The sequence below is a fragment of the Marmota marmota genome, unplaced genomic scaffold (genome assembly GCF_001458135.2).
Source record: "Marmota marmota marmota unplaced genomic scaffold, marMar, whole genome shotgun sequence".
In the NCBI taxonomy this organism is placed as follows: domain Eukaryota; kingdom Metazoa; phylum Chordata; class Mammalia; order Rodentia; family Sciuridae; genus Marmota; species Marmota marmota.
In genome coordinates this window covers 2,820,644-2,843,063 of record NW_026000338.1, presented here as the reverse complement: position 1 = coordinate 2,843,063, position 22,420 = coordinate 2,820,644, and the positions used below count along the sequence as shown (strand labels likewise).

General features: G+C 41.0%; 2 long non-coding RNA genes across 3 annotated transcripts; one reads left to right on the top strand and one right to left on the bottom strand.

Moving 5' to 3' along the window:
- Positions 1-21: 21 nt before the first annotated feature.
- On the bottom strand, positions 22-2,151 carry LOC125614513. Its single transcript, XR_007345102.1, has 2 exons — positions 2,087-2,151; positions 22-1,913 (listed from the first exon to the last, which is right to left on the bottom strand). It is a non-coding gene; the product is annotated as an uncharacterized LOC125614513 (long non-coding RNA).
- Positions 168-16,579, top strand: LOC125614512. Of its 2 annotated transcripts, XR_007345101.1 has the most exons (3): positions 168-804; positions 3,620-3,731; positions 15,896-16,579. It is a non-coding gene; the product is annotated as an uncharacterized LOC125614512 (long non-coding RNA). The 2 variants fall into 2 exon arrangements; XR_007345100.1 differs by lacking the exon at positions 15,896-16,579 and having other exon boundaries at positions 3,620-4,229.
- The last annotated feature ends 5,841 nt before the right edge of the window (positions 16,580-22,420 follow it).

The window sequence follows — 22,420 nt, the reverse complement described above, 5'->3', positions numbered from 1 at the left end:
TTTATTGATTTTTTTTTTTAAAATTCTGAAATAGGGTCTCACTAAGTTGTCCAGGCTGGCCTGGAATTTTCAATCTTCCTGCCTCAGCCTATTGCATCGCTGGGATTACAGGCATGTGCCACTGCTCCCAGCAAGGAGATTTATTAACCAGGAAATTTGCTTTCTTATTTAAATTCAAACACTAGCAAGCCACACAGACTTCTCACTGAAATCAAAATCTGACCCCAGCATTAGCCATGAGGTAGTGTTCCTGTTGAGGAATGCAGGGGTTTCTCTTCCAACACTTGTTGCTCAATGACCATCTAAGATCCATTTTGGTCCTTGACCTTGTCCACACCAGACAAACCTGGCCACAGTGCAGGTTAGATCAGTGGCCAAGGAGTAGATTAGCCTTTGGCCATCACAATAAAACAGGAATTCATCCTGCCCATCCTGATTTCTTTCCAACACTTCAAATGCTGAAATGGAGCCAAAGAGCATAAGTGTATCTCTCTCATGCTCTTATGTAGAGAGATACACATAAGTGTCCTTGAAAGGAACACCAGCACAGCCTTTCCAATTCTTTTGCCCAAGTCTAATTCAATCATATGCTTCAATTGGCTGTGTGCAATTAAATTCCACTTGCATTTCCAATTGGTTAGGTCGTGGAGCAATCCAGCACTGCCAAACCATTTTTCTCTCTGGCTTTTGTCTCTGACAGCATAAGGAAACAAAGCAGGACCACCTCTGCAAAAACCACTTTAGATTGTATCAACCAAAACCCTGCCATGTCAACAATGTAACAAACTCCCTGTTAGCAACCAGGTAAGCCCCTGCAGCAAAATCCACCCTGAAATCCACATGACAAAAACAAAACCGGAAGTATTTTTATACTTTTGCAGAGGCTTTATTAGCCATCTTTTGCAACAGCAAAATGAATTCACCACCATGCTACTTCAGAACAAAGACTTGCCACGTCATGTGGCCTTCCCGCCACTTGAAAAAAGTGGATCTGCCATTTTGTGCAGTTCAAGAAGGCAAAGCCAAGCTACACAATGCAGCAATTTTCAAATCTGCCATTTTGAGCCCTGCCCCTTGCTTCCTTGCCCTCCACTTTCACCTACAGAATGGTTGAGCACCAAAATCTCTCGTTATACCTCGTGCAAAGCACATGACTGCTCTGCAGGGGGGTAGGGTGGGGCATCCATTCTGCCTCCGTATATATTCAGCACAATTGACACGACCTCTGCCCACACATGCAACGAGGCCAACATGGCGCCCACAGCCAGCATGCCCGCATGCCCGCTCAAAGCGGTCAGTTCTGCTCACACACCAACACAACCGGATCATTCAGGTACTGCAATAACCCACAACATCAGCACATTTTGATCCAGAACATCTCAATGGAAGATGAAAACAAAAATGGAAGCAGGTATCCGCGGCCCCGATGAGCCAACCAAAATTAAATACAAAAAGAAAAAAAAAAAAAAGAAAGCAGGTATCCGAGGCCCCGATGGGCAAATCAAAAAGAAAAAAGAAAAAAAAAAATAAGAGCAGGTATCCGAGGCCCCGATGGGCTAATCCGCAGCCCCGGATGGGCGGGCTTTCAGATGAGACAGACCCAGCAGGTATCCGCAGCCCGGATGGGCAAATAAAAAATACGCATATAAAGAGTAGGTATCCACAGTCCCCAAGGGCACATTTTAAAAAGTAAATAAATAAAAATAAAAGGCAGGTATCCACAGCCCGGTTGGGCAAAGGGAAAAAAAAATATGCCAGGTATCCGGGGCCCCGATGGGCTAAACATAAGGTGAGTGGAAAACCAAATCAATCCAAAAAAGGTCAACCAAAAAGTCAACCAAAAGTATTCCAAAGAAAAGATGTAACAAAAAAACGGAAATTGCGCGGCAATGACCTAACAATAAGTCGAGAATCTGAAAAACAAGGAGAAGGTGGCAACAAAATAACATAACAAAGCAAGGAATTTCTAAAAAATAATTTATGCAATTTCCGATCTTTCTTTCTTAAATACCCGCAAAGTACCCGCATAGTGGGTGGTCTAGAACCTTAAAATGGTCCTTAAACCCGCAAATAAAGAGAAACATACGTGTAGGAAACTCCCGAGAAGACCAAACATGGCTGCAGCACAGGATTACACAGCTAAAAGAATTCAGTGACGTGGAGGGGGAAGGGTGTGTTAGAGGAGTGGCCTAAAATATTCAATGTCTGACTTCTTCCGGAAGCTATGATCAGTTAAAATGAACAAAGAAAATGAAAAATCAAAAACAAATAAAAACAAACAAACCAAACAGTACCATACTACAAAGAACTCAAACCACAAGTAGGGTTCAATTCCTGTCCAAAAATCACAACCTCAACATTTCTCATCCGTAAAATGGGTACATACTGCTTTAATGTGCCCCCAACTTGCAACCAGATTTCTAACTCTACCACTAAACTCTTGAGTTCAAAAAGTTATGAGAAACATCTTGTAAACATTTCCCTTCTGGTAGGTAACATACTAAGGGAAGTATGAGAGATCCTGCAAGAGTCCCTTGGGGTCTGATGGAAATTGGAAGTGCTTAGGAGTGTGTAGGTGCTACGGACAGGCTCAGAGCAGTAGTAGTAGGACCTCTTAGTCTTTTTCAAACTTTGACTCTTTGGCCTTTAAATACTTTCTTACTTTTGGAGTTTCATGTTCAATTTACATAATCTGTTTGGACCAATCAAAAGTACTGTACTGATTCTAAATTCCTGCTGCAACCAATAACTGGCAAGCAAATAGCATATAAAAGACAAATGTGAGTCAAGGAAGTTACTGTGGCAGTCTTTGAATTTGAATTCCTTTGGTGTCAACCACCACCTCTCACAACATTTCCTTTTTAAAAAGATCCAGACCATTCCAATTACTGACCCTCCCTCTCTGCTATAGACACTGCCTGATATAACCACCAGGTGGCATCCTGAAACTATCCAAAGCATATATCCCTCCCTGGTCCTGGTTGCAATAAGCTAAGCAAAAGTGGGATCTGAACTGAAGGAAAAGTAGAATTTCCAGACCAGAATAAAGTGAAGAGTTAAAGAAAAGTATTTCATTTGAAGTGTCCTGTCAGGAGCCACTCTAGACTTAAGGGTGTGTATTTCTAAAGTCCTGAGCAAGAGATACTGAACAATTATAGCATCCAGGAATAACTTGGGGCTTTACCACCACTCAGGTAATCCTATATATACCTTATAACCCTATACCTTTACCCTTTGGGGGATAGAATGATCCATGGACCCTTAAGTTCAGACAGCCGACCCCCGAGATCGGACAGCCATCCCAGACCTTGAAATCGAACTTTTCTGTGTGTGTTACCTTGCTTGCTTTGCCATTTTCTTTAGTCATACCTATAAGTGAGCCTATGGTAAACAAGTTCTCTGGGAGTATCATTTGAGGAAAGACAGCATAGGAGAAACCTAAACCGCCCAATCATGTTGGTCCCTAGAAATTAAAGACTGTATATATCGCCAGTATAACATAGGGTGTCTAAAACTAGTGGATATATTTTAGGATAGTCTCCTAGAATTTCATGAGGCTGTCATAACCCGGTGGGGTTGCACTCACCTGTTTCTTTGTATCCTACTCTCTTTTGGACAGAATGTTCTAAGAAACAGCATCCCTCAATGAAGCCATCTCCAGAACAGACACTCCACCCTTGTGGGAGCCTGAGGCCAGGAGCTGGGGTAGCCATCCTGAAGCTTATAAAAAGGTATTCCATGTCTGCGTGGTATTTTATGTCGCCCCACAAAGTAAGTGATTTTTTGGTTCAGTTGCTGCGCTGGCAAAGCAGGGTTAGTTAAAAAAACCATTGATAAATCACCAAAGGTGATTTGGACCCTTGAATACTCTTGAGTTGTACAGAAATGGAACACATTATTTTCTTAACTGGTACGATGCTGATCTCTGAAGGTTTGCAAGTCACTATTGGATTTTGTGCGGAATCATCAGATGAAAAATTTGAGTCGTATTCCTTGGCTTCTAAGTAGGCCCAAATCCTGTGAACTTCATTAGTGGTACATTAGTCAAACTTTATTCTCACGCACAACATTATGGTATCCCTCAAGGGTATAACTGGATGTTGGGAGAGATTTATCTAGTTTATCAGAAAGAAGTAGGAAGTTAATATGTCAAATTTGGCAATTCATTGTATGTATACTTGGCATGAAATTTAAAAGTACTTTAAATAAATATTGAACTCTTAATGATATATATGTGCCAGTGTCCATTTAATATATCAAAGTGTAATATAATATTCTTTCATCTTTGTATGATTAAAAATTTCCATAATTCAGTTAAATGTTGGGGGCAGGGAGTAATATCGTTAAGAATGACAGAGCAGGATAATCCAAAGATCTGATCATCTAGTGAAACAACCACTGAAGAAACTGTCAGAATCATCCCATTTGGTACTCTGGAATCTAATTAAAAACAATATAGCTAGAGTAGAGGAGTATGGAGAAAGAGGTATGTGAGTGAATAAAGGTTTAGGAAAGTTACTGCACCTACTGGAGAAAAAAAGACCCATGAGCATGACTAGGGTTATCCATGCCAAGGAAAGACCTGAAAACAATGTAACCTTTCAGTTCAAAGCAACTGCAACCCATAAAAGGCACCAAGAACAAACACTTGAGAGAGGGAGAATTTTATTTTTATTTCCAGAATAATTGCATTATAATGATAAAACATTATGTAGTTTATATGAACAGTTTTCATACACATACACAATTGCAAGGCACATAAAGGCATAAGAAAGTATGGCCCATTTGGAAACTGAATGGTATAGCACTTCTCTAGAATATGCAAGGCCCTCAGTTCAAATCCCCAGTACTAACCACACTTATCCAAAAGTATGACCTGTACACAGGAAAAAAATCGAAGTTAATATTTTTTCACTATTTTTAATATTTTTTCACCATTTCTTCAAGAATATTGTGAACATTGCCTTTATGGAAAATTAAATCCAGTTCAAAGCATTTTTTTAGATTATATCTAAAATGCCGGTTCACTTTCTACACAGTGGTGCCAAGAACACATTGCTTAAAAGAACAAATGAAAATGATGATTAGTGAATGCAAAGCAACAGACTCTATTTAAAGGAATTAGCTCCCCTTACTTCCACTATTCTTTACATATATATATATATATATATATATATATATATATGTTTATTTTTATTTGTTTATTTTTATGTGGTGCTGAGAACCAACCCCAGCACCTCACGCATGTGAGGCAAGCGCTCTACCACTCAGCTACAACCCCAGCCCTAGTTCCACTATTCTTATTGTGCAGAATGGTCAATCCAACTCTTCTTTGGTATCCATGTACTTTTTTTTTTTTAGAGACAGGGTCTCACTAAGTTTCTTAGCACCTCACAGTTGCAGAGGCTGGCTCTGGATTCACGATCCTCCTGCCTCAGTCTCCCAATCTGTTGGGATTACAGATGTATACACACACCCCTACCCCCATATACCTTAACCCCACTGACAACTACCATTTTATACTGTTTCTGTGAGTTTACCTTTTTTAGATTCCATATAGAATTGAGATTATGTGGTATTTGTCATTCTATGTCTGGCTTGCTTCACATAGTTTGAGGTACAGCTCCATCCCTATTATCACAAATGACAGGATTTTGTTTTTTTAAGTCCTAACAGTATTCAATACTCCCTCCCAAGAACACTCCCGTCTGTTTTCATTATTATGATTTTTATAGGATGCTGAGGACCAACCCCAGCGCCTCAAGCACTCTACCACTCAGCTACAGCCCCAGCCCAGTTCCACTATTCTTTTTTTTTAAATATTTATTTTTTAGTTATAGTTGTACACAATATCTTTATTTTATTTACATGGTGCTGAGAATCAAACCCAGGACCACAAACACAACCCAGCCCCAAGTTTCACTATTCTTATTGTGCAATATGGTCATGAGTTTACCTTTTTTAGATTCCACATAGAATTGAGATTATGTGGTGTTTGTCATTCTATGTCTGGCTTGCTTCACATCTATATTTTAGTTATTGTGAATAATTCTGCAGTGAATGTGAGAATGCAGATTTTCTTTGGCATACTGATTCCAGTTCCTTTGGATATATACCCTTTAGATTGCTGGGTCAGTGTTTTGAGTCATGTATATTGTTTTTCGTAATGGCTATATTAGTTTAGTTTCTCACAGTGCACAAGGGTTCTTTTTTCTCCATGTCTTCTCTTTGCATTACTGTACTTTATAGATATTGCATTTTTTACAAATTGAAAATCTGTGGCATTACTGAATGGTGCCAGGTTTCTGTTCTCCGGACTATAAGGTTCAAGGCTTACTCCAGGAAAACTGGGCTAATTGGGCTGCGCAAAATAACCACACAAGAGACACAAATACCTTTTTCTTTGGGGGTGGCTATGATGGCTCTAAGGGTCAGTGTACACAGGAAGAGTGAGAACCTGCTGACCCCTTTTATTGAGAAGCTATTCAAATCAGGCCAAGGGGTCAGGTTTCAGGGGCTTCATGATGTCCACTGTCAGCAGGTTGACTGACACCTGGGTAGGCCACACCTAAGGGCACTATAAGAGAAGGGGACACAAGGCACTTCCATATAACCTAAACAGGTTATATTACAAAGGAACAGGTGAGCATAGCTTCACTCATGGGGCTGTAGCAAGACACACCCATACAGGAGACACTGAAACACCTTCCAAGAAGGGTGGGAAAGCTCTGCCACATTTCTGTGACTGAGCCCCTCATCTCCCAGCCAAGGAGTGTGACTCAGTCATGTGCAAGGTTGGTCTCCCACAGAGTGGAACAAGACTGTGGAAACCATTTTTTCCAGTCTGATGCCTTGGAGCGCACCTGGAATTCTAACCTCAGCAATTTAGGGAGGCCCTCGCCAATTTAGAGAAAACCTGTCTCAAAATTAAAAAGGCTGGGGATATGGATCAGTCTTTAAAACCCCCTGGGTTCAATCCCTCATACTAATAAACAAAAACAAAAAGATTTCCAAAAATGTGTGTTCATTTTGTGTCTGTCACATTTTTGTTAATTCTTAGAGTTTCAAACTTTCATTTATTTCTAAATACTTATTCTGGTATTTTTATTTCATATTTCTGGACCAGTATTTCTCAGGTAACTATTACCAGGGAAAGCAAAAGCACAGATGGCAGTGGGGGGTTACTGTAGATTGGTTTTGTACCCCTGCTTAGCTTCTGGTTTGCTCTTAGCACTTCGCTGAAGATGTAGTAAGTCTGTCTCCTTCAGCTTGCCTGTATGTATTACTCTAATTTTAGTGAATGCCTATTAGCCTGTGGTTGGGGTAAAAAGGGGGCATATCCTTCAGTATTGTAATTGAGTGTGTGTTTGTGTGTGTGTCTGTGTGTGTGGTGCTGGGGATTGATCCCCGGGGCACTGAGCTAACTCCCCAGCCCTTCTAATTTATTTATTTGGTACCTGAGATTGAACCCAAGGGTGCTGAGCAACACACACACCACACACACGCAGTTTTATTGTTTTTTGATTTTTGAGACAGAGTCTCATAGTCTCCCTAAATTGCTGAGACTGACTCAGCCTCCCCAGCCACTGGGATTTACAAGCCTGGGACAGTGTGCCCTGCTCCTTTAAATTTTATTTGTTTTTTGGTACTGGGGATTCAACTCAGGGGCTCTCCACCACTGGGCTCCATCCCCAGCCCCATTTTGTATTTTATTTAGAGACAGGGTCTCACTGAGTTGCTTATCTCCTCATTTTTGCAGAGGCTGGCTTTGAACTTGCCATCTTCCTGATTCACCCTATTCCTGCCTCACCCTCCTGAGCAGCTGGGGTTGCAGGTGTGCAACACTGGGCCTACCTTAATTTTCTATTTTGAGAAAGGGGCTCCCCAGTTGCTGGAATTATAGGCGTGAGCTACTGTGCCCCACTAAATTTTTAAAATTTTTATGAAGTCCAAAATCTTTTCTCCAGAGCTATAGTATCTCCATTACTGTAAGGTTTTTTGAGGGGCAGGGCAGTAGACTGGGGATTGAACTGGGGCACTCTATTGGGCTCTGTCCCCACCCACCCCCTCTTAATATTTTAATTTTGAGTCAGGTTCTCTTTTAGTTGCTTCCTTGACCTGGAATCTGTGATGTTCCTGCTTCCAAAAGCTCCCAATTTGCTGGAGGCAGAGCAAACCATATGCGGCTTGATGACTTCAAGTTTTAAGTATTTCTGTTTACCAGAATTTCAGTATTTGGCTGTCATTTTGGATTTTCCTGCTTTTTACTTGTCTCAGGGGATTGAACTCAGGGGCACAGAGACACATCCCCAGCTCCATTTTGTATTTTATTTAGAGGTAAATCCTAGCTGAGTTGTTTGGCTGTTGCTGAAGATGGCTTTGAACTTGATCCTTAAGCCTCTGCCTCCAGAGCCATTACTTGTCTTTAAAGCAAGTAAATTGAACAGTTTACTATTTACTATAAAAGTACATGCGGCCTGCTCTCCTGAGCCCTCTGGGGGCCCGCCAGGGCCAGCAGGTGAGCTGGGACGCCAGGGACAGGATGCAGCCTCGCAGATCCCCATAGCTCCTTGCCAATGGCTGGCCCTGGCTGTGAAGGACCAGTGAGCCTGTCACCCAGGATGGATGACCTGATGGAGGCGACCCATTAGACTCCGCAGGCTGCCTGGTCTGTTGGCTCAATCCTGCCTCTCCCAGATGAAGCCTCCACCTAAGAAAAAGGGAAAAACAAAGTGCTGATTGACTGTGTGTCTAAACACTAACTTTCGAAAAACTACACCAATTGACAAAAATTCACTGGGCTAATAATACTGGGGCTCCAAAAAGGTACACCTGGGATCCCATGAAATTTTAAAATTCTGCAGCTTTCAATCTTCAACAGGTAACTAAATATAATACAGAAAAAAACCCGGCTATGGCTGCCTTCCCCAAATTTCCCACACTCATAATACTCACTGTTCCAAAAATTTCTATATTGGTCATATATACTCTGACACAAAGAATATACTGAAGTAAGTTTGTGCATCTACAAATTAGCTTGATAAAATGGGATCTCATTTACACTGGGTTAAAACAGTTCAATGGCTCTATTAAGTTAATACAGGACTTTTGAGCATAAAAACATACCTAGCTAATTAAGAAGGACTTGATGCTAGTGTCTGTTTTCTCATTTGACAGGCCAATTTGGTCTTCTTGAATCTGAAATAATAAGCAAGTAAAATGAATAAGAGGGTAGCAGAGGGAAAGAGGGCACACCTGGGACTAAAATGGAGCAAATTACATTCCATGCATGCATGATTATGCGAAAATAAACTCTACTATCACGTGTGACTATAATGCATCGATACAATCGTTTTTTAAGAAAAGAAATAAAAGGTGCTTTATAGTGCTTTACCCAAACCTTAATACTTTGATTCCATCCTTAAAGCCTCCCTAAACAATAGTCAATATTATTAAAACCGGAGCTGCTTTTGGAACTCGATGAGGAATCAGGATACGTTAAGAACACCCTCTTCCAGGCAGCTTTGTCTGACACACATACGAAGTACATATAAAGTCAAGGTTTTTTAGTATTTCCTAATCTCAGATGCAACATAGCCCTCATTTAAATGTTCTGGGGCTGGGGATGTGGCTCAAGCGGTAGAGCGCTGGCCTGGCACGCGTCCAGCCCGGTTGGATCCTCAGCACCACATACAAACAAAGATGTTGTGTCCGCCGAGAACTGAAAAATAAATATTAAAAAAAAAAATTGTCTCTCTCTCTCTCTCAAAAAAAAAAAAAAAAAAATTATAAAAATGTCCTTGCAGGCGGAAGGCAGAGGGCGGGGGAGGAGAGCGGTCTCTGAGTGATTGTGTCATCAGTAGGCGCCGCTCTTCCCCGCCCCCACCCCTGTCCTTGTCGAGAGGCGGGAAACCTACACAGAGGGAGGAGCCTGATGAGCTCATAGCTCCATGGCTGCTGCTGGAGAGCAGCCTACACCTCAGTGCTAACCCGGACCAGCGGGCCCCTGGCGTCCCCCTTTTCCCCAGCTCTCCTTCTCAGAAAAGGTGGCTCCTCATGCCCGTAAACAAGCCAGAGCCTTTGTCAGAGCCCTTGCCAGAGCCAGCAGCAGGGCACCAGGGAGGCTGCTACTGCCAGCCTGGACTGGGGACTTCCTCTTTAGTAAGTGGACCCTGAGGAGGGGCTGGGATTTCTGGCTCGGCCTGAGTCACAGCGCAAAGATCCACAAGGTGTAGGGAGAGGAGTCCACGTGGCAGCCTCAACTGCTGGAACACAGGGAAAGTGGCGCCAAGCTGAGTCATTGCTTCTCTCCAGTCTGCTGCCTGGAATACCTTCCTGGGCCTGTAGCATGTCACCCTGGATTGTATGATACCTTACCCCAGCTCAGGAGCCACCCTCACTCTGAGTGTGGGGACCATATAAAGAAATAAAATAAAGGTCTATCAACAACTAGAAAAACATTAAAAAAAAAAAAAAAAGTCATGGGCTGGGGATGTGGCTCAGTGATAAAGCATGCTTGCCTAGCATTTATAAGGCCCTGGGTTCAATTCTAGCACCACCACTACCAAAAAAAGAAAAAAAAAAAACACCTTAGGAAAAAAAATCATGACTGTCCCTGTACAAGTGGCACAGAAAAAACATAAATAAGCAAGACACCCAGGAAGAAGAAAGGGAGATGAGCAGAACCATCCTCTGGTTGTAGCCACACTACCACTGCTTCTTCTCATTTTTGAGCAGGAGCCTTCCACAGTTACTGCCTCAGTGCCAAGGAGGAAGGAAACCAACCCACTTTCTCAGCACCAGGACTTTTCTCTAAAACAGTGTCTCCACCATCAGCAATATTTCTAAAAGACCTGCCCATTCACCCCCTCCCCTCCGCATTCTATACAAAGACAACAAAAATGAAAACAAACTTGGGCCACGGTTCAAAGGTCCACTCCTTTTCTTTGGAAAAAAAATATGCAAAATCTCAGAATGTACATGTTCCGTGTTCAGCAATACCAACAACTATTAGGGACCTGAGAGCAGCCAATGGCCAAGGGCAAGAACAACACTAGATGAATTGTGTCCAATCAACTACACGCCTCTTCCAAGAATGGCAGAAAATGTTGCAGGTGACATGTACATGTACTACTTGAAATGTTTCACTTAACTGCTACAAAACGTAAGTGATTATTCAGTCATTAAAAGGAGTAAAGGAAAACAGAAAATTGTAATTAATAATTTTTGCATCAATAATTTTTTTATCAAAGGCCCACAAACCACATGCCTAAACATTTAAAAGTCATAAATCAAGTTAATAAACTTAAAAAGTCATGCTGTTTATTTAAATGTCCAGAATAGGCAATCCCATAGAGATTAGGGGTTGCCAAGCAGTGAGGGGAGGGGACAACAGGGACTAAGGGCTAACAGGTACACAGTGTCTTTTGGGGTAACAGAAGTGTTCTGGAACTGGATAGTGGTGATGGCGCATGGCAAGGTAAATGTGTTGGGAACATTGAAGGGTCCAGGAAGGTTAAAATGGTTGCTGTTATGTGACATACATATCAGTACAATGCAATAAACATAAGGGAGCTCATTTTAACTTTTAAATGGAATAATGAAACTCCAATGACTATTCCGTGTATCTACAAGGCACTTAAAATTAATATAAGAACTCCACTAGTCACTGTAGATGACTTACCTGTCACTGCTACATTAGTAGAGTTCATGCAGCTTCTTTTCATCAATGCCAAGCTTGTATATGGCTCAGTGTGCTGAAATATTCATTTCTACTTTGTATTGAAATTCTCTGAACATTTACTTCAGAAGTCCCTATCTTTGCAGTAAGCCATGGTTTTAACAAAACTAGGCAAATGCATCAAGGCCAGTGTATTGTCACTTCAAAGCATACCCCAGTCCCACATCCCCCAAAACATGGCCATTTTCCTAAATCTCACCAATGGAGATGATGTGACTTTGTGTGCTGAAGCAGTCTTCACCCCTATGCCAAAATCTTCACCTGGCTTTTCTTCCTGAACTCATTACATAGTCCATGATCCATGCACTCTGTACAAATGTACAATCCTAAACTTCTATACCTAGAAGAAAACAGGCACAGGTCACAAAAGTTAAAGGAGATTATATACTTCCTTAGGAGGCACCTGCATCAAGTGCCTTGTCGCTGGGGACAGGATCCCACACTCCCTGATTCTTTGGCCTGCTGCTATACACATCCAGCTTTCCCCACAATCTCTCAGTTTTCATCTCTATATCTCAGCTGCCAACCACCGTCTTTCTACAGTCAGTATGTGTACCACTCAAACTACAACTGCTTTACATTTTAAAATAATGCTAGTGAGCCGAGTGCAGTAGCAGATTCCTATAATCCTAGCAGCTAGGAACACTTAGGCTGGGGGATCAAGAGTTCAAAGTCAGCCTCAGCAATTTAGTGTGATCCTAGGCAACTCAGCAAGACCCTGTCTCTAGATAAAATATTAAAAAAAGGCTGGGGATGTGGCTCAGTGGTTAAGAATCCCTGGATTCAATCCCCAGTACGCAAAGTAATGCTACAGACCATGAGGTAAGTTGTAGTGAATTTTATAATTTTATGTTGTCTCAGCATCTCTGTTACATATAACATGCAATTTCTCATACCACAAGGAGGGCTTTATTATCCCTAACACATCCTCGGTGTTATCAATTCAGATATATTCTATATACAATCTCCTGCTAGTGATCACTTCCCAATGGAACAGCTCTCTGCAACCTATTTGACTAATCAATAGACCTCCACAGGCTGCTGGACTGTGCAGATCTTCCACAGTGAGCACCCCTCAATCATAGGTGCCCACCACGGAGCTCACACCTGCTTGCTTGAAATCCACCAATTACAACTCCCCCTGAGAATGTTCTTGCATGAGTCCTTAATCCCAATAATAGCCTTAACACTCAGGACCCTCTCACAGTCCTGCTACCCACATGCTGGTTTTCACAGAGATCCTGGGCAACTACTGCATTCCATTTAACCCTGTGAAGTCACTGCTGTGTTCTCTCTGTGATTCATATGTATCATATATTGAAACATTATATTATACCCTATAAATACATTAAGTTATTATTTGCAAATTAAATGATATAAAATTTAAATATTGAAATCATAAAAGAAAACTATTTGTTATTTCAGGTAAGTGTGTGTCTGTGTGTGTTTCTGTGTTGCCTTCCCTGACTGACACACCCTATCCAACTCTCCTCCTTGTCAGATGTCTCCTTCATGGTGGCTATCTTGGTGGATGTTATGGTTTGGATGTGAGGTGTCCCCCAAAAGCCCAGTGTGAGACAAGGCTGAGGCAGGAGGATCACAAGTTCAAAGCCAGCCTCAGCAAGGACAAGGCACTTAGCAACTCAGTGAGACCCTGTCTCTAAATAAAATAAAATATAGGGCTGGGATATAGCTCAGTGGTTGAGGGCCCCTGAGTTCAATCCCTGGTATCAACAAGACAAAACAAAACAAACCCCCACCCCCCCCAAAAAAAATGAATAAGAAGAAGCACTGGGGATGTGGATTAGTGAATAAGTACCCCTGTGTTCAATTCGTGGCACCAAAAAATACTAATAATACAAAGTGATGATATATATTTAATATGCAATTTTTTTGCATATTATATATTAGATATATAATATGCTTATGCTTTAGTGAAAACATTTGCATTTGATACATCTCACTTTATATTTATTATTTAGAACAGTAAGATAAAAAATTTCATGACTATATTACAAAGTGTTAAGATTTGGATATGAGATGTACCTCCAAAACTCCTGTTGATGAAGGAAAGTTTGGAGGTGAAATGATTGGATTATTAGAGCTATAACCTAATGAGTACATCCTAGGTCGAATGGACAGACTGAGTGGTAACTGTAGGCATCAGAGGTTTACCCTAGAAGTGTCTATCTTCCCTATGGCTCCTTGGTCTCTTTTTCTCTCTCTCCTTCCTGACCCCACCATAATCTGAGCTACTTTCCTGCTCGTGCCATTTTTACCATGATATACTGCCTCACCTGGAACCAGGAGTAATGGAGTCAGCTATCTGTGGACTTATTAGACATTTGAAATTTTGAGTTCCAAGTAAATTTTTCCTTCTCTAAGTCGTTCTTGTTGGGTGTTTTGGTAACAGTGACAAAAAAGGTAACTAAAACAGAAAGTGATTCCATATTGAAGTAAACACAATCCATTATGACTGGAAATAAATTTTCATAAGTTACACACAAGTATACGTAATCTACATTATATAATGTACATGCAATCATTATTTTATGTGACAGTATGTGAAATTCTGTATCATTATAAATTTTATAACGTAATATGTAGGACAAATAATATGGGCAATACATATTTCAAATGTAACATAACATGTAATACTACAGAGTATATACTATCACCTATACTACATAGAATACAGCCATAAAATTATATGTAACATTTATCTTTGTAAACTTTGTATGTAATATTGTTTTATATAATCATATTTCACATATAATGCTTATATAATGCTTGCACATTATACATTATACATATTCGCACATATAAAATCATATTTAAGCAACAATTGTTTGGTGTTTTTTGTATTTTTTTAAAGAGAGAGAGAGAATTTTTAATATTTATTTTTTAGTTCTCGGCAGACACAACATCTTTGTTTGTATGTGGTGCTGAGGATCGAACCTGGGCTGCACGCATGCCAGGCGAGCGCACTACCGCTTGAGCCACATCCCCAGCCCCGTATTTAAGCAACAATTGAACATGAAGATATTATTTTTTTATTTAGGCACTGGGGATTGAAACCAGGGGCACTTTAGTACAGAGATACATTTCCAACCTCTCTAAGTTGCTGAGGCTAGCCTTGAACTTGCGATCCTCCTGCCTCAGCCACTCAAGTTCCTGGAATTATAGGTGTGCCCCACTGCGCCTGGTATAATGATTTTATTACATAATGTATAAAGAATGTAAAATACATGATACCATTTAATATTCTACATACTTAATTAATATTTTCTACATGTTATGAATAATATGTCATGTATATGCTAAATATAATATTGTGAACATATAAAAGATATTTAGGATAATTATAACATTATTATACAATGTATGCCATGTCATAAACATATTATTTCATAATTATGCATTACTCAATCGAAATGTGATCTATAAAATGATATATGAGAGATGACATTATGATTTAATATATTACATATTTCTAAATATAATATATTACATATTTCTAAACATTAGGACTAATATTTAATTTTGTTATAAAATTACACTTTGAAATACACTTTTTATGTCTCCTTTGTGTAGACTATGATGCACATAGTAAGTAGCCTTGTGAGGGGAGAAGTCTGGCATTGGGAATTTCCCATGGCAGGATTGCAGAGCTGGACGGCCTGATGCAGGTGAACTTCACACTCAAGCTTTGCAAAAGCTCTGACACAGCACCTGAGATGGGTGTGACCTGAGAAGATGCCAATCAACCTGCTGACTACTAGACATCACAAGACTCTGCCCTGGAAACCTTATCCCTGCCTTTGATGTACCCTCTCAAATAAACCACTGGAGCCATCTTTTCTTTGTCTAGTTCCAGACACAATGTGGATTAGATCTATCAGGGGCTTCGCCTTTTGTAAATATATTTCTGAATATTTGTATTTTGTTATTCACTAATTATTTGAGACTTTTAAGTTTTAGGGTAGATTAGATTCTCCTGGGCAGGAAAAAGAACCCCACAATGAGACGCTGGCCATTGATCCAGATACAATTACATAATTCCATATGATGTATAATTATTTCATAGTGTTATATGTGGGATACTTTTTATTTTATATAAAATGATTATATATTCTATACTATTCTTTTTATCAGCTGCTGCTCAAGTACAACACCTAAGTCAGGTGGTTCCTTTTCTGAAACTCTCTCTTTAGGCTACCACTGAACCAGTCTCTCGGGACAACTACCAAGCATAGCAAGTATTCTCAAGCCTTTCCTTGCCATCATTCTTCACAATTCCCACTCTCTGTGTTCAGTATTTGGGGAAGTGAATTATACTGGCCTTGACCCCTCACAGTAGTTGACAACATTCTGAAGGAAAGCGGCCTCTCTCTGCCTCACCTCTTATTTCAGTGTAGCTACATACCCAACCAACTGGCACTATCTATCTGAAAGGACAGCTCAGTCTTCAGAGGGTAGCAGTGAGGAAACTCAAGTCACACTGCACCCCGAAGGGACTACTTTGCCACCAGGCATTCATCTCTCCTGGGAATGGAATAAAGTACCAGCTGCAAATCAGTCTCTACCTATGGAAACCTCCCACGTGTGTGCTCTGTGCCCCCCTGTTTCTGGCATGTACAGCCACATTCAGTCTGGACCCAGAGAGCACGGAACAGTCCCAATGGTTTGTGTCAGAGGAAGATCAGCTGGAAGGTAGGCCACCTACAGCCACACATTTGGAGAATGATTGAGGCCACGTGGTAAGGCACACTGGTGACAAGTGCCATCTCCTCCCATGTGTATATCACCAGCAGTAAACACACTTCCCTTACCTTCTGGAACTCCACATAGAAAGCCAAGTGGAGCGCATCATCACTCCAAAGCACACTTTGGAAGGATTGCCGCCCGTAATCAGAGTTCTGCCAGAAGAAATGCATTTCGCATTCCATAGGCCAAGAACCCCTCTCTCTGGTCCTGAGTAGAGTCCCCCATTCTGACTGGGAACTCCGCGGACTTTTCTTACAAGACATTCTTCTACTGTGACATGTTTCACACTCAACGTGCCACTGCTAGATACATTTGAGGCCACCAAATGGAAAAGTAATATGTGTGTTTCAAATTTAATCTTCATTATGCGATATTTAACCTTAAATTTCTGATATTTTTTATTTCTCTTTCCCTCTTTCTGATATTATTTTGGACATATTGTGAGAAACCTTATTGAAGACTTTTTACTGCAATTTACATCTTCCTAGCATTAAGAAATATCCCCTTTCTCCTGGTGATTTGTCTACATGTCAAGAATCAAAATTTCCACTATTCTTAGTGTACAAATTTGATTCTCATATCATATGACCATCAGAGGAACATTCAGTGAAATGAAAGTTCACATTGGGTTTAAACTATTGTCATTTGTGTAAAATACATGGATCAGTAAAAATAATACTACCATACGATCCTCCTGCCTCAGCCAGGATAATTTTGTCTTTCTGAGTGGTATCAGAATATGTAATATCACTACATTACTACCTTTCTATGTGGATATCACCATCAAGAAAGATACTTACCCTTCTACCTTGGGTTGAGAGAATCATTTCACTCCATCCCGAAGCAGAGTCAAAATTTCCCTCCCTAATCAAAGCTGTGCCAGGTATCCCTAACTGGAAAAAATTCACAATGGAGACAAACGTTCATATGTCAAAAATATGTAGCACAAAGAAAATGAAACAATACTTAGTAGCAGGAACAATGGCACGTTTCCCTGTCTGGGTGTTATCTTCCAAATCCTATGGAAAAAAAACAAAAATTCATTAGTGAATGGTAGTAAAGAATACATCCACCATAGTATGAACACAGGCTCTGGGAATGTTACTTTTATACCCACATTCAGAATGAAGAGCACTTTAATGTCACTCTGATGGATGTTTTCCGAGGACAAGTGCAAAAAATGATGACCTTTTGACTCCCATATACTGCTTTATAAGTCTCCTCTCACCATGTATCCTGATGTTGTCTGAGGACATGTGGTAAAGCAAAGTGAAGAATGCTGTCTTCTGGATGTATATAATCAGCAACAAATAGATGTGCCTCTCTTACTGATGATTCATAGAAGACTTACCATATGGTGATAATTATGTGTACTACATCCTGATTTTATTTGAGGCTAATGTGGTAATGCACATTACATTAGTGAAGTACACTGTTTTGTCTCAGGTATATATAAAGTGTTCGATCCTCAGCACCACATAAAAATAAATAAACAAAATAAAGATATTGTGTCCATGTATAACTAAAAAAAATTTAAAAACCCAAAAACCATGTCTTCATTATTTGATTGACATGGGGACAAGGACCCAGCTTTCAGGAACATAACCACTGCCAAGGAGCTATGAGGAGGATTTGGGACCAGGGTGTGGCTTAGCAGATGGCAAGAGGGAGACATGCATTCAGAGTACTTCTGAATTAGTGAGGTCTTACCTGAGGACGCATTTTTCAGGCCGACAAGAAGGGTGCCCCATTCACTGGGGGATAAGGGCATTCTGCTGGCAACAGTGGCCCTGGGATCTCACATCTCTGTGGTCTTGCTGCAGCACTCTTGTGCAAAAAATGATGACCTAGGAAGCTAAGTTAGAAGCATGGCAAGATGGAGGCCAACCTCACCAATTTAGTGAGACCTTCACCAACTTAGCAAAACCCTGTCTCAAAATAAATAAAAAGGACCTGGGATGTTGCTTAGTGGTAAAGTGCCAAGGTTTAAACCCCAGAATGGGGTGGGGGCAGCGAGAATGTGGGGAGGAGAGGCTGTAAGTCTGGTTACCTTTCTAAGGTGTCAGGTAGTCCCAGGGAACAGCTACTACCTAGACATATCAAGTTCCTCCTCTTTCCTCAGCTTTTTTTCCTCAACCATGAAGACAAACCAACCTCATGAGGAAGCCTAAAAGACAGACAAACAAAAGGGGGGCCGGTGAGGCACATCAGGTGGCTACAAATGTAAAGAAAATTTTTAAATTATGAAACGAAAATGGACTTTCTTAAGGTGGCTACAAGTCCAAGAAAAAAAGAAAGGGACTTTGAACTGAGCAAATATCACATCTAGCAAGCATAAAGCTAGCTTTTGATTACTTAACAATTCATAAGCAAACAACTGGACAAATGAAAATAAAAGGTAAAAAATTAATTATATACATGTACCATTTTAATATAAATATATGGTAGAATGCATTCATGTATAAATAATATCTAACTAGCCGGGCACTGTGGCATACGCCTGTAATCCCAGAAGCTCCTGAGGCTGAGATAGGAGATGAGTTCAAAGCCTGCCTCAGCAACAGTGAGACCCGTCTCTAAAATACAAAATAGGGCTGGGGATGTGGCTCAGTGATCGAGCGTTCAATCCTGGATACCAAAAAAAAAAGAAAAGAAAAGAATAAATAAATAAATAAATAAATAAAGCGAATGTCCATAATTTCATGAAACTGGAAAGTCAAAATTTGTATAGGGGCTAGTTGGTAAGTGCTTGCCTTGTATGGTTCAATTTCCAGCACTACAAAGAATTTATGTAACAAAAACATTAACAACTGCAATGTGCAGTAGCATAGGCCAATAATTTCAACAACTTGAAGGCAGAGGCAGGAGGATCAGAGGTTTAAGTGTAATGGGGGTTCATTTGATGCTTTGATTATATCCCTTGTGGCTTTGAAACATGTTTTTTTCTTTTCCCAACATTCTTTTCCCTGACCTTCTCCTCCCTTATCTTATTTCTCTGAATCACCTCTTTAAGAGTCTCCTATTCCTCATGATGGGCAGAATCACAGGCTCTGGGACAGGAGTTCACCTGTTTCTCCTTTGCTAGCAAAACAATGAAACATTTTCCTTTTTCTCAAGACCTTGTCTTTGTTATTGGATTGGCTTCAAGAATGAGGACTGAGATTTCAGTCACATAAGGTCAAGCTAATAACTTATGGAGTCCCTGTCTCAAAAAATAATTAGGGGGCTGGGGATGTGGCTCAAGCGGTAGCGCGCTTGCCTGGCGTGCGTGCGGCCCGGGTTCGATCCTCAGTACCACATACAAACAAAGATGTTGTGTCTGCCAAAAACTAAAAAATAAACATTAAAATTCTCTCTCTCTAAAAAAAAAAATAATAATAATAATAATAATTAGGGGGTTGGGGTTGTCGCTCAGTGGTAGAGCACTTGCCTAGCATGAGTGAGGCACTGGGTTCGATCTCAGAACCATATAAAAATAAGCAAATAAAATAAATGAAAAAAAAAAAAGGGCTAGGGATATGGCTCAGCAGCACAGCACCCCAAAAAACAACAAAATGGTTACAAGTTGCTGATAGGCTTTTCTGATAGCAGGACAACATGTATTTGATGTATAGATGATAAATTGAAACACGAGACAAAAATTGTGTGAGGTTATCCATACCCGGATGAAAGTTACAATTATATCTGGACATACCAGGTGCAGTGATGCACACCTGTGATCCCAGCAGCTCAGGAGGCTGAGGCAGGAGGATCAGGAGTTCAAAGCCAGCTTCAGCAACTTATCAAGGTGTTAAGTAACTCAGTGAGTGCGGCCTGCTCTCCTGGGCCCTCTGGGGGCCCCTGGCCTGGGGCCAGTGGGTGAGCTGGGGGACCCGCGGACAGGACCAGCCTCCCCTGCAGATCCCCGGAGCTTCTGCCCACTGCCCACTGGCTGGCCCTGGCTGTGAAGGACTGAGGAGCCTGTCATCCAGGATGGATGACCTGATGGTGGTGGCGACCTGTTGGACTCTGGACCCCGCAGGCTGCCCGGTCTCCTGGCTCAGTCCTGCCTGTACCAGCTGAAGCCGTCACCGGGGATGTGGCCCCTTTGGGTGACTGCGTGCATGGCATGGCCAGAAGAATGGTGGCCGCTGGAATGCCGAATGCCTTGGAGGCCAGCACGGGCTTCAAGATCCCAAGAAGGACAGTTGACGCCTGCAAGCTCGGCCACGTGTTGGACAGCGGAGCCGCACTGACTAGGGCCCTCGTGAGCGCTCAGCGCCGCCTGCTAGACCTCACCTTGTCTCGCCAACAAAGACGGAACCGTTCTGGAAGGTGAGCGAAGCCCTAGAAGGTAGAACTGTTAGCGGCCTCGGGCGGTTGGTGTTTGGTGGTTGGTGTTGGGGCGGTTGGTGTTCCTTCTAACAAAGAGAGAAATGGTCGAGTCACAGGCCTCATCTGCCCAGTTGGAAACGTCTGCCACCCTCTGGGAAGATTTCCTGGCCCTTTGTAAAAGGCCTTTGTCTATAATGTGAAAAAGCTGCTCTCAACTTGCCCCCCACCTTTTAAAACTTGTGCTGCATCTGGACATCATAAAGGTAAAGAGGATGCCTGCCGTGTGATAGAGTTGGATATGAAATTTGTCTTGTAAATGTCCATTTGTTTGAAAAAATCAGAAATGCCTTTTGGAAGTGACTTTGAAATGGATTTGTCAGATCACCTCTAGGAAGTGGTTTTGTTTGTTCAGTGGGATGTTGGATATGGAGAAGACTGACCGTCACAAAGAGTCCTGGGCCAGACTGGTTTTAAGTAACAATTTTTGTATAATAACCATTATTTTGCACGTGCATTTTATTCCTCGTTATTGTATATATGGTTGAAAATGCTAAATACTTTTTTTTTTTAAATACCGAGATGTTTTAAAGTGCCTGATACATGTTAAAAGTAGAAGTGGTGTCTGCCTTGCATTCACAAAGCCCTGGGTTCGAACCCCAGTTCCAAAAAAAAGAACCCCACCAAAAAAAAAAAAAAAAAGATTAAAAAAAAAACCCTTTAAAAAAAAGTAGAAATAATAAAATATATAACACATTTTGTAAATTTCTTTTGTTAAAATTCTTATGAAATGGTTTCTTTATTGGGCGTGGGGGGGGGGGTGCAACAGGGAAACCCCTGTTGAGTAGTACAGAGTTGTGTGCCTGTCCTGGGGAGCACCATGCCAGTGTGCTTACCAAGAGCCAAGAGTTGTCTGTGGATTTTGTTTTATTTTGCTGTGTACATAGTGTGTATAAAGGACAAATGAGTCCTCCTAATCTACATCTAGTCTTTCTAGATGTTAAAGCGGTTGCCAGTGTATGACAAAAGTAGAATTAGTAAACCATTTTGTATGTTTTTTGTTAAAATTCCTAGGAAGGGTTGTCTTTTGAAAATTTGAGCATTGTAGCCCACTGGGTCCGTGAAGGGCCAGAATGCTCATATTCTGAAGACAATTTTAAATGAGAACTATTGTTACATGTGTGCTATGGATTCAAGACTGTCATGTACATGGTGGACAAATTGAGTCCTTATTTGAAACATCTAGTCTTGTCTAGATGTTTAGAAGTGCCCGATGTATGTTAAATGTAGAGGTAGTAAAATATCACTTTGCAAATATATTTTTGCTAAAATTCATATGAAATAGTCTTTTGGGAATGGTAGATTACTACTATCTGTTCTTGCTCAGTGATGTGGAGGAGGTAGGAGGGAAGCAATTGCAAAAGGTCAGTGTGTTCATACTTGGACATTTTCAGACATCAGTTTTCTATGTTTTGTGCATTTTGTTTTGCTGTGTATATAGTGTATATAATGGACAAATAAGTCTCAATTTTACAACATCTAGTCTCTAGATGTTAAAGAGGTTGCCAGTGTATGACCAAGGAGTTAGTAAAATAGAACTTT